Source organism: Panulirus ornatus, chromosome 34, assembly GCF_036320965.1.
Source record: "Panulirus ornatus isolate Po-2019 chromosome 34, ASM3632096v1, whole genome shotgun sequence".
NCBI lineage: Eukaryota > Metazoa > Arthropoda > Malacostraca > Decapoda > Palinuridae > Panulirus > Panulirus ornatus.
The window spans coordinates 18,810,093-18,822,912 of NC_092257.1; the positions used below are offsets into that span (position 1 = coordinate 18,810,093).

The 12,820-nt window shown below is 50.1% G+C and overlaps 1 protein-coding gene across 5 annotated transcripts in view; it reads left to right on the top strand.

Moving 5' to 3' along the window:
- LOC139759969 (uncharacterized) overlaps nucleotides 1-12,820 on the top strand; it is a 42,613-nt gene that overhangs the window by 3,441 nt on the left and 26,352 nt on the right. The window contains exon 1 of one of the 5 annotated variants that reach the window (XM_071682683.1): nucleotides 9,347-9,475. The exons of 1 other annotated variant lie outside the window; for it this stretch is intronic. The gene's annotated coding sequence lies outside the window, so the exon portion shown is untranslated. Of the gene's footprint in view, nucleotides 1-9,346; nucleotides 9,476-12,820 lie in introns of those variants that run through there. 3 more of the 5 variants (XM_071682685.1, XM_071682686.1, XM_071682687.1) reach the window with 3 other exon arrangements.

Here is a 12,820-nt window from a genome sequence, read left to right on the forward strand (position 1 = left end):
ACACCATTGCGTCACCATGATGACACACAACACAAGCCTCACTGTCACAACCTCTGTTACTGTTACACTATCACACAGACGTTCAGGTTATATGGTGATCAATAACTGAATTAGCGTTACTCCAGTCAATACAATGGTCATAGTTTTTAACATGATTAAACAAAGCATTTGATTCTTGTCCTGTTCTTAAACTTATGCTTCGTTTGATCTTGTATTGACTGGAGTAACGCTAATTCAGTTATTAATTTCAACCCCTTTACCGTTAGAAATATAACTGAACCTTCTATTATCAAATCCACGACAAACTGTAACATTAATATTAGTGAGGGTCTATACAAACTGGATAGCTTTGTTGTAGGTAAAATTTATAAATAGTTCCCTTTCTTATCTACCATCCGGTAACGCTTGTTTACCAATGGTGTCTTAGCTACTTCTCTTCCTTGTATTTGAACTGACTGTTCTACGTCTTCTAGCTCATTCTTGTATCTCCCCTGACGATGTGATTATTACAAGAAAGTGCACTTGAGAACTAATTGTATTTCGTCAGCATATACTAGATCACGCGCACCACTGTGACCTCTTGCAATATATACGACCATTGAACACGACGATACGACCATTGAACACGACGGTACGACCCTTGAACACGACGTTACGACCATTGAACACGACGGTACAACCCTTGAACACGACGATACGACCATTGAACACGACGGTACAACCCTTGAACACGACGTTACGACCATTGAACACGACGATACGACCATTGAACACGACGGTACGACCCTTGAACACGACGGTACGACCCTTGAACACGACGGTACGACCCTTGAACACGACGTTACGACCATTGAACACGACGATACGACCATTGAACACGACGGTACGACCCTTGAACACGACGTTACGACCATTGAACACGACGGTACGACCCTTGAACACGACGGTACAACCCTTGAACACGACGGTACAACCCTTGAACACGACGTTACGACCATTGAACACGACGGTACGACCCTTGAACACGACGGTACGACCCTTGAACACGACGTTACGACCATTGAACACGACGGTACGACCCTTGAACACGACGGTACAACCCTTGAACACGACGGTACGACCCTTGAACACGACGTTACGACCATTGAACACGACGATACGACCATTGAACACGACGATACGACCATTGAACACGACGATACGACCATTGAACACGACGGTACGACCCTTGAGCACGACGGTACGACCCTTGAACACGACGGTACGACCCTTGAACACGACGGTACGACCCTTGAACACGACGGTACGACCCTTGAACACGACGGTACAACCCTTGAACACGACGTTACGACCATTGAACACGACGGTACAACCCTTGAACACGACGGTACGACCCTTGAACACGACGTTACGACCATTGAACACGACGGTACAACCCTTGAACACGACGGTACGACCCTTGAACACGACGGTACAACCCTTGAACACGACGTTACGACCATTGAACACGACGATACGACCATTGAACACGACGATACGACCATTGAACACGACGATACGACCATTGAACACGACGGTACAACCCTTGAACACGACGTTACGACCATTGAACACGACGATACGACCATTGAACACGACGATACGACCATTGAACACGACGATACGACCATTGAACACGACGGTACAACCCTTGAACACGACGGTACAACCCTTGAACACGACGTTACGACCATTGAACACGACGATACGACCATTGAACACGACGGTACAACCCTTGAACACGACGTTACGACCATTGAACACGACGATACGACCATTGAACACGACGATACGACCATTGAACACGACGATACGACCATTGAACACGACGGTACGACCCTTGAACACGACGTTACGACCATTGAACACGACGGTACGACCCTTGAACACGACGGTACAACCCTTGAACACGACGGTACGACCCTTGAACACGACGGTACGACCCTTGAACACGACGTTACGACCATTGAACACGACGGTACGACCCTTGAACACGACGTTACGACCATTGAACACGACGATACGACCATTGAACACGACGATACGACCATTGAACACGACGATACGACCATTGAACACGACGATACGACCATTGAACACGACGATACGACCATTGAACACGACGGTACGACCCTTGAACACGACGGTACGACCCTTGAACACGACGGTACGACCATTGAACACGACGATACGACCATTGAACACGACGGTACAACCCTTGAACACGACGGTACGACCCTTGAACACGACGGTACGACCCTTGAACACGACGTTACGACCATTGAACACGACGATACGACCATTGAACACGACGGTACAACCCTTGAACACGACGGTACAACCCTTGAACACGACGTTACGACCATTGAACACGACGGTACGACCCTTGAACACGACGTTACGACCATTGAACACGACGGTACAACCCTTGAACACGACGTTACGACCATTGAACACGACGGTACAACCCTTGAACACGACGTTACGACCATTGAACACGACGGTACGACCCTTGAACACGACGTTACGACCATTGAACACGACGGTACAACCCTTGAACACGACGTTACGACCATTGAACACGACGGTACGACCCTTGAACACGACGTTACGACCATTGAACACGACGGTACGACCCTTGAACACGACGTTACGACCATTGAACACGACGGTACAACCCTTGAACACGACGTTACGACCATTGAACACGACGGTACGACCCTTGAACACGACGGTACGACCCTTGAACACGACGGTACAACCCTTGAACACGACGGTACGACCCTTGAACACGACGTTACGACCGTTGAACACGACGGTACGACCCTTGAACACGACGGTACGACCCTTGAACACGACGGTACGACCCTTGAACACGACGGTACGACCCTTGAACACGACGTTACGACCCTTGAACACGACGATACGACCATTGAACACGACGGTACGACCCTTGAACACGACGTTACGACCATTGAACACGACGGTACAACCCTTGAACACGACGTTACGACCATTGAACACGACGATACGACCATTGAACACGACGATACGACCATTGAACACGACGGTACGACCCTTGAACACGACGTTACGACCATTGAACACGACGATACGACCATTGAACACGACGGTACAACCCTTGAACACGACGTTACGACCATTGAACACGACGATACGACCATTGAACACGACGATACGACCATTGAACACGACGATACGACCATTGAACACGACGGTACGACCCTTGAACACGACGTTACGACCATTGAACACGACGGTACAACCCTTGAACACGACGTTACGACCATTGAACACGACGGTACGACCCTTGAACACGACGGTACGACCCTTGAACACGACGTTACGACCATTGAACACGACGATACGACCATTGAACACGACGGTACGACCCTTGAACACGACGGTACGACCCTTGAACACGACGTTACGACCATTGAACACGACGATACGACCATTGAACACGACGATACGACCATTGAACACGACGGTACAACCCTTGAACACGACGGTACAACCCTTGAACACGACGGTACGACCCTTGAACACGACGGTACGACCCTTGAACACGACGTTACGACCATTGAACACGACGATACGACCATTGAACACGACGATACGACCATTGAACACGACGATACGACCATTGAACACGACGGTACGACCCTTGAACACGACGTTACGACCATTGAACACGACGGTACAACCCTTGAACACGACGGTACGACCCTTGAACACGACGTTACGACCATTGAACACGACGGTACAACCCTTGAACACGACGGTACGACCCTTGAACACGACGTTACGACCATTGAACACGACGGTACGACCCTTGAACACGACGTTACGACCATTGAACACGACGATACGACCATTGAACACGACGATACGACCATTGAACACGACGATACGACCATTGAACACGACGGTACGACCCTTGAACACGACGTTACGACCATTGAACACGACGGTACGACCCTTGAACACGACGGTACAACCCTTGAACACGACGTTACGACCATTGAACACGACGGTACGACCCTTGAACACGACGTTACGACCATTGAACACGACGGTACGACCCTTGAACACGACGTTACGACCATTGAACACGACGGTACAACCCTTGAACACGACGTTACGACCATTGAACACGACGGTACGACCCTTGAACACGACGGTACGACCCTTGAACACGACGTTACGACCATTGAACACGACGATACGACCATTGAACACGACGGTACAACCCTTGAACACGACGTTACGACCATTGAACACGACGATACGACCATTGAACACGACGATACGACCATTGAACACGACGATACGACCATTGAACACGACGATACGACCATTGAACACGACGGTACAACCCTTGAACACGACGTTACGACCATTGAACACGACGGTACGACCCTTGAACACGACGTTACGACCATTGAACACGACGATACGACCATTGAACACGACGGTACGACCCTTGAACACGACGGTACGACCCTTGAACACGACGTTACGACCATTGAACACGACGGTACAACCCTTGAACACGACGTTACGACCATTGAACACGACGATACGACCATTGAACACGACGATACGACCATTGAACACGACGATACGACCATTGAACACGACGATACGACCATTGAACACGACGGTACGACCCTTGAACACGACGGTACAACCCTTGAACACGACGGTACGACCCTTGAACACGACGTTACGAACCCTTGAACACGACGGTACGACCCTTGAACACGACGTTACGACCATTGAACACGACGGTACGACCCTTGAACACGACGTTACGACCATTGAACACGACGGTACGACCCTTGAACACGACGGTACGACCCTTGAACACGACGTTACGACCATTGAACACGACGATACGACCATTGAACACGACGGTACGACCCTTGAACACGACGGTACGACCCTTGAACACGACGGTACGACCCTTGAACACGACGGTACGACCCTTGAACACGACGGTACGACCCTTGAACACGACGGTACGACCCTTGAACACGACGGTACGACCATTGAACACGACGATACGACCATTGAACACGACGGTACGACCCTTGAACACGACGGTACGACCCTTGAACACGACGGTACGACCCTTGAACACGACGATACGACCATTGAACACGACGGTACGACCCTTGAACACGACGTTACGACCATTGAACACGACGGTACAACCCTTGAACACGATGGTAAGACCCTTGGGTATGCTGACGACCCGAAGTCGTGCTTAAGGGTCGTTCTGTCGCCCTAAGACATAATAGGGTACTAACCTCCATCCAAATGGGGCATGTCATCTCTGTGTCATGCCCGTCACAGCATAAAAAGAAGAAGAAAAAAATAACAATTTTTACGTCATCAAAAGGGTAACTCTGTAAATTTCAAAAGTGATTAATCTGTGTCAGGTGAATAACCGGATGATCACGGACGACGACCCGGAACGAAAATACATGGAATGCTCGTAAAATCGGGAATGAAAAAAGGGAAGGAGAGAGAGAGAAAAGAAGGGGGGAGAGAGAGAGAGGAGAGAGAGAGAGAGAGAGGGGAGAGAGGAAAAGAGAGAGAGAGAGAGGGGGTTTGGCCACCCCTGCCACCCCCACACACCCACACCAAAACACACACACACAAAACATGTAGGCTGGTCCAGGTGTTAGCCCACTGGGTGGGGGGGAGGATGGGGCAGGGGGTTTTGTGGGAGGGGGGTGGAGTGGGGGGGGGGGAAAGGGGTGGAAAGGGGAGGTGGGGAGAGGTGGGGGAGGGGAAAATAGCTTGGCTTAATAAAGGGGAAAAGGGGTTTTTTAAGTGGGCCCTTTGGGGAGGGTCCTTTTACACTGGGGGGTTTTCCCCCGGGGGGTAAAAAAAGGTAAGGGGGGGGGGGTTTTTTGGGTGGAAACCCAAAATCCAAAATTAAATTAATTATTTTAAGGGGGGTGGGGGTGAGACTATGGGGATGGGGAGACTTTTCTGAGGGGGGAGACAAAGCCATAGGGGAGACTCCCCGGGCCGTTTGGGTAGTTTGGTGGGGAGAGCCAGGTTGGGAGACTACCCGATGGGGTGACAAACGCGATTGAGTAGCCTAGTAGTGAGGGGGGGGGGGGATTTGCTGGGTTAGGGGGAGACTACCGTGGGAGGGGAGACTACCCAGTGAGGGGAGACTACCACGTGGGAAGCCCTTTTAATGAGGGGGTTTTACCCGTGTGGGGGTTCCCCGTGTGGGGGGGGCCCCAAAAACCAAAAAAATTGGGAGGCTCCCCGGGGGGGAAAAAGGGACTACCAAAAATTGGGGGAGGCTACCCGGTGGGGAGACTTCCATATTGGGAGGCAAACCCGGGTTTGGGGAGGCTCCCCGGGGTTTGGGAAAGGGGGGGACTACCATATAGGGAGGTTTTACCGGGTGGGGGGGGGAACCTAACCAAAATATAGGGAGGTTTACAGGGGGGGGAGACTACCAAAGGGGGGAAAAGCCCCAAAAAGGAAACCCTGGGGGGGAGCCCACCAAGGGGAGGGGGGGAGAAATAGGGGGCAGGGGGAAAAAAAGGGGGACTATCCTTTTGGGGTGGGGGGGAAACTAAAAGGGGATTGGTAGAGATAAAAAGGGGAAAAGGGGGAGAAAAGTAATCGGGGGGGTAAGGGGGGGAAATTAAAAAAAACCTGAGGGGAGACTAAATGGGTTGGGGGGGATACTTATTTGAGGAAAGAACACGTGATGGGGAGACTATCAGGTGAGGAGGAAACAGTTCATTTGGGGGAGGAGTGTAGGCGGTTAGGGGGAGGCTTCTCAGTGAGGGGAGACTACCCGATGAGTGGGAGACTACATGGTGGGGAGGAGATGGCCTCTTGTGATGAAGACTTTAGCCGTACTCCGTCAAGAGCCGAGCTACCCCTGCCGTGTGAGGCCAGAGAGCAGGGCACGAAGAGAAAAGGAATAACCCCCAAGGCGGTTTTGTTTTTTCCGGGGCGAGTTTGCAAGGGGGTTTGCAGGGGGAAGGTAAATGGTTTGGGGTCAGGTGAGCGTTTGTAGGTGGCGGGGGGCCAAGGAGGTTACCGTAATCGGCTGGTGTAGGGGGATTTAGGCGTGGCAGGAGTACCTTTTATGGGGGCGGGGGCCCGTAGGGGGGGGCAGTAGGCGTGGCAGGAGTCCCGTATCGCTGGTGTAGGTGCAGTAGGCGTGGCAGGAGTACCGTATCGCTGGTGTAGGTGCAGAAGGCGTGGCAGGCGTCCCGTATCGCTGGCGTGGGTTTGGCATTTAGGCTTTGGCAGGGCCCCTTTACGCTGGTGTAGGTGCAGAAGGCGTGGCAGGCGTCCCGTATCGCTGGCGTCGTTGCCTGGGGTCTCATGGTGCAGCTACAGGAGAGGTGGCGGACTAAGGTCCCGCAGGATGGGCAGCAGAAGGTGAAAAGGAGTTGTCGAGGTCCTGTAGCGTTGGTGTCGTTGCAGCAGACGGAGGCGGGGCCCCCCGCCCGCCCTTGAGGCATTGGAGCAGTTGTCAGCTACGTGCAGTTGAGGGAGAGGTGTGGTGAAGATCCGGTGTGAACTATCGTAGAAGATCACGTCGACGATGTGATAGAACCACTTGGTAGGCAGGAGACTATCCTGTGAGGTGGAGACTCCCTGGGGGGGGGAGGATACCCACTCAGGGGGGGACTACTTGGTGGCAGGGGGACTACCCTGGGGGGGGGGGGGCGACTGCCTGGTGGGGGAGGATAGCCACTCAGGGGAGACTACTTGGTAGGCAGGAGACTATCCTGTGAAGTGGAGACTGCCTGGTGGGGGAGGATAGCCACTAAGGGGAGACTACTTGGTGGTCAGGAGACTATCCTGTGAGGGGGGAAGACCTGGTGGGGAGGATAGCCGCTAAGGGGAGACTACTTGGTGGGCAGGAGACTAACCTGTGAGGGGGGGGGGAAACTGCCTGGTGGGGGAGGATAGCCACTCAGGGGAGACTACTTGGTGGGCAGGAGACTATCCTGTGAGGTCGAGACTGCCTGGTGGGGGAGGATAGCCACTCAGGGGAGACTACTTGGTGGGCAGGAGACTATCCTGTGAGGGGGGAAGACTTGGTGGGGAGGATAGCCGCTAAGGGGAGACCACATGGTGAGAGGGAGAGGAGCCAGTGAGGGAGAGACTGCTCAGTGAGGAGGAATATATCCGGTGAGAAGCTAAGCAGTAAGCAGGGAGGAAGTTACCCAGCGATGGGGGGATTACCCTGTACGGAGAGGATTACTCAGTGGGAGGGAGATTACCCAGTGGCGAATGGTTCTGATGAGGAGATGACATGGTGGGGAGGAGACTACCTGAAGAGAACCAGGGTACTTTGTGAGAAGGGGGGAGACTGTCCTTGGTTGGGAGACTACCTGTTTGTGGGAGATTATCCGATGGTGGGGAGACTACCTGGCCAGGAAGGGACTACTCTGTAAGGGGAGACTATCCAAGACGGGGGTTGGGGGAGGTGGGGAGAAGAGAAAAGAACCATCGAGTAAGGCGTAAACAACCCGGACTTCCGTAAGTACGTCCCGTTTGACGTCCGGTACAAGAAACCAAAACATGTATTAACCGTTTTCCTTGTTGTCAAAATGTGTGGAAATGCAAGGCCTTGAGGTGCATAGTCGTTCATATTACTCATGGGAGTTCCGGTCTTCGTGACTGATCTCTATAGTACAATACTTTGAGTAATTTGTACATACTGTAATCTGATACATATATATATATATATATATATATATATATATATATATATATATATATATATATATATATATATATATATATATATATATTCCTATGAGTCCACGGTATTTTATGTACGTATACGTATATCTATACATACCTACATGCATACATACATATATCATAAGTACGCTGAAATTGCTCTGATATTTGTAAACTTTTGTGACAATAACAAAAGTGACAATAAATTTCGTCAATTGGGAACACTGAGTAAGACGACGAAACATTATCACCAGTGTTGCCGACATGAACGTTTCTTATTTCCATTTCCCTCCATTAACCCCCACGAGCAACACCATTTATCGTTAGTCCAGGCGATAAATGAATGGATTAGTGTAACCATCACCTCACGATGCAGAAAGGTGGAGGATTCTACGTTCGTTTGGTGATTTTAATATGGAGTGGAAGGTGTGTCGGCAGGCTGTGTATCTGGCTACAGTGATGGCACAGCTGAGCCCCACTTCGTCAGAACCCGTCCGACCCTCCCTCACCTCTCTTGTTTATATCAGGCTAGTGAGACGGCAGCGTAGGGCAGTGTGTGGTGGCGTCTCACACCGGACACATCCTGTGTTCTACCCTAGTGTACAGTGAAGTGGTTGATATACCCGGTGGTTAAAAGGAATATTGAAAAACTGTGTGATTCAAGGTTGGGGAAAATTTAAAAGTGGACGATTTATAAAGAGAGTTGAAGAAATGATTTGAATGATTCTCTTTCTCGTTGGATTGGTTGAAGGTCGAGGAACTGATGAATGTGTTACCTCTGGAAATATATGTATTCAGTGGAGGGTTGAGAACAGTCTGGTCTTTAAGTGGTTCACTGGTCAACGAGCTGGTGTGTTTCCAGGTTTGTTCAAACTCCTTAAACTCGACCATACGGCTCGTGAGCACGACAGGTACGACCCTTGGGCACGACAGTACAACCACCCTCAAGCACAACTTTAACGACCATTTGCTGTGATGACCTCATCTTAGACTTGAGCCTTAAAGACGGGTCAGGTCAAAGGGCATGCCATCGTACCGTCGTGCGCCAGGAGTGTGAGGAGGAGGAGGAGGAGGAGGAGGTAGAGGTAGTAGCCTCCTCCTCCTGCAGGTATATCACCTCCCCATTGGGTAGTCTTCCCACCAGCTAGTCTCACAGCTCCCCCTCTCTCACAGTTCGTGTGAGGTGGGCGTGTATGTATGTGTCTGCAAGATAAATAAGATAATTTACCTCCAGGAATTGAGAAGTGTAAAGTGTCTCGTATGTAACGTAGCGAACAGCACTGCGTCACTGTGACCAATGTAAAGTGGACGGCAGAACGCCATACATCTCAAACCTCGGCTGAGCCAACGCTGATAACGTCCTCCGTCGAGATAAGGACATAGATGGCGTCTCAGATGTCGATAAGCTGGGATGTGGTGTGGTGTCATTCGCAGGCACTCGCTCGCTGCCCCAGTGAACCACGCCTTTTGGATCGTGATGGCAAAGTGTACAGTGAACAGTGTAATGTGGTGATGAGTGGCATTATCAGCGTCCTCTATTGCCATGTACCTAACCTCTGTGTGTGTGTGTGTGTGTGTGTGTCATATTTAGAGAATCTGGTGATGCCATGAGGGGAAATTGTCGTAGCGTATGAATCAGTGAATCTTTCGTGAAAGTGAACCATTGTGTGTGTGTGTGTGTGTGTGTGTGTGTGTGTGTGTGTGTACGTCCTCAAGCAACTGTTGTTGTCTCCACTTAAGACGTCATATCCGGAGATCACACATACGCCTTGAGAAACAAAACCAGTAGAGGTTCTTTTTTTTATTTGTTTATGGGATAACTAACTTCATTTATTGTGGGGGGGGGGAATACTTCAGATGATTTTTACTTCCACCCCATCATATCAATGGTCCACCCCATCATACCAACCTCTGGCTAGACGCGCCCTTGACCACACCTGTGAGGGTCGTCTGGCTCCGTCAGGCGGGGCGCGTGCTGCGAAGCCCTCACTGAGGCCTGGGATCTTGTCATTCGACAAACCAATTGGTTGGAGTACGGATGCCTGCAGAATAGATGACGAGTGATATCGTATATATATATATATATATATATATATATATATATATATATATATATATATATATATATATATATATATATATATGGTGTGTGTGTGTGTGTGTGTGTGTGTGTGATTAACTAGTTGTACTTCCGTACTAACGTACAGCTTCTTAAATTCATGAATATCATGTTTGATTACGATTTGTGTATTACAAGGAACGAATTATACACTCATGTCTCCTCGTGTCATATCTTTGAATATGTGTGAGTGAGTGTATGTGTGAGTGAGCGTGTGTGTGTGTGTGTGTGTGTGTGTGTGTGTGTGGGTGTGTACTGACATATTATATAGATGGAAGAGTGATTAGAGTTAGGAATCGATTAAAATTGATCATTATAACTAGATTAATCACTGGTGTCCATTGGTAAGAGAGAGAGAGACAGTGATCAGAAAGGTAATTTTTTTTTTTAAGGAGGAAGAACATAGATAAGTACAAGAGGCTTAAGGGAGCTAAGAGGGTTACTTACGTGGACAAGAGAAACACTTGTCCCTCTACAGAAAAAGCTGACTTTAAGGGAAATCAGTCATCATCATCATCACTGAGTCGATACTGTGAACTACCATTAGAAAACGAATTGAGATCGAATATGAAAAGGTACTAGATATATACACATGAGTCAATAGAAAGTTACCAGAAGTTGGAATATCATTCTAATTAAATTGTTCTCAGTGAAAGAGAATTAGTATGGGACTTTCATGTCTTTTGCGCGAGATGGTGTTTCTCATGTGACCCCTGGTCACGAACTGTAAACAAGACAGTAGTGGAGGCAAATGGTAAGTGAGAGGAAAGAGTAAGAGAGGCGTCTTTTGATGTCTGTGTTACGAAATGAGTGAGGAGGTCTTTGTGAAGTGGGTGATGATGGCTCTGTGGTGGAGAGGTTTGGGAGTGAAATGGTGAGAGGTTGATTGAATGAGAAACAGACGATGCCTTCTGATACGAGAGAGAGAGAGAGAGAGAGAGGAGAGAGAGAGAGAGAAGAGAGAGAGAGGAGAGAGAGAGAGAGAGAGAGGAGAGAGGAGAGAGAGAGAGACGTCGTGAAACGATGATTGTATGATCGACCTGGGCGACAAAGGGAGGGGGTGAAGGGGGCGGTACTGAGGGGATGTAATAAGAGGTGAAGGCAAAACACTGTTGCCAACGATGGCGGCCACCTCCTGCCCTGTCTGTGTCTCTCCCCCCTCACTACCCGTGTCCGGACTGAGAGGGGGGGGGGGGGGGCAAACGCCGCCAGCTGCCGGACCCAACCAACCCAACAAGCACCAGGACGGGCCCGTGGTGGTGGTCCTCCTCATCATCACTACTTCGCCCTCCGTCTTTGTTTCACGAACTACTCACTCGGAGGGTCCGTCGTTCTGTGACCAGCAGATGAGTGTTAGTCAGATGAGAACTGAGTCAGGGCTTAGCTAAGAGAAGCCTCGGGTTAGTAGTAGTAGTAGTAGTAGTAGTAGTAGTAGTAGTAGTAGTAGTAGTAGTAGTAGTAGTAGTAGTAGTAGTAGTAGGAGGAGGAGGAGGCTAAGGCCAAGCTCTCCCCTCCCTATAGCCAGGACTCGTACCAGCCCCCTACGGAGCACTAGGGCCATGACCCGTTCTAACCCTATTCGACACTAAGGCCAGGACCCCTACAAGCCGTGATCGACACCATCGGCAGAACAAGGCTTTTTCGAGGTGGAAACACACACACACTCACACACACACAGCTGCGAACTGCAACAACCCACTTACAATTTACAGTAATAAGTCTAGACTCCATAGCTGGTCTTGCTTCAACCAGCGTGCCCTTCTTCCCTCACTATATGTTCTGGTAACCTCATCACCACCTCCCTCTCTTGTCAGCTTCCCTTCCCTCCTCCCGCACGTAGTGCACCGCCAAGGCTGCAGAAGCCCTACGAAAGCAATCCTGGGGCCGAAT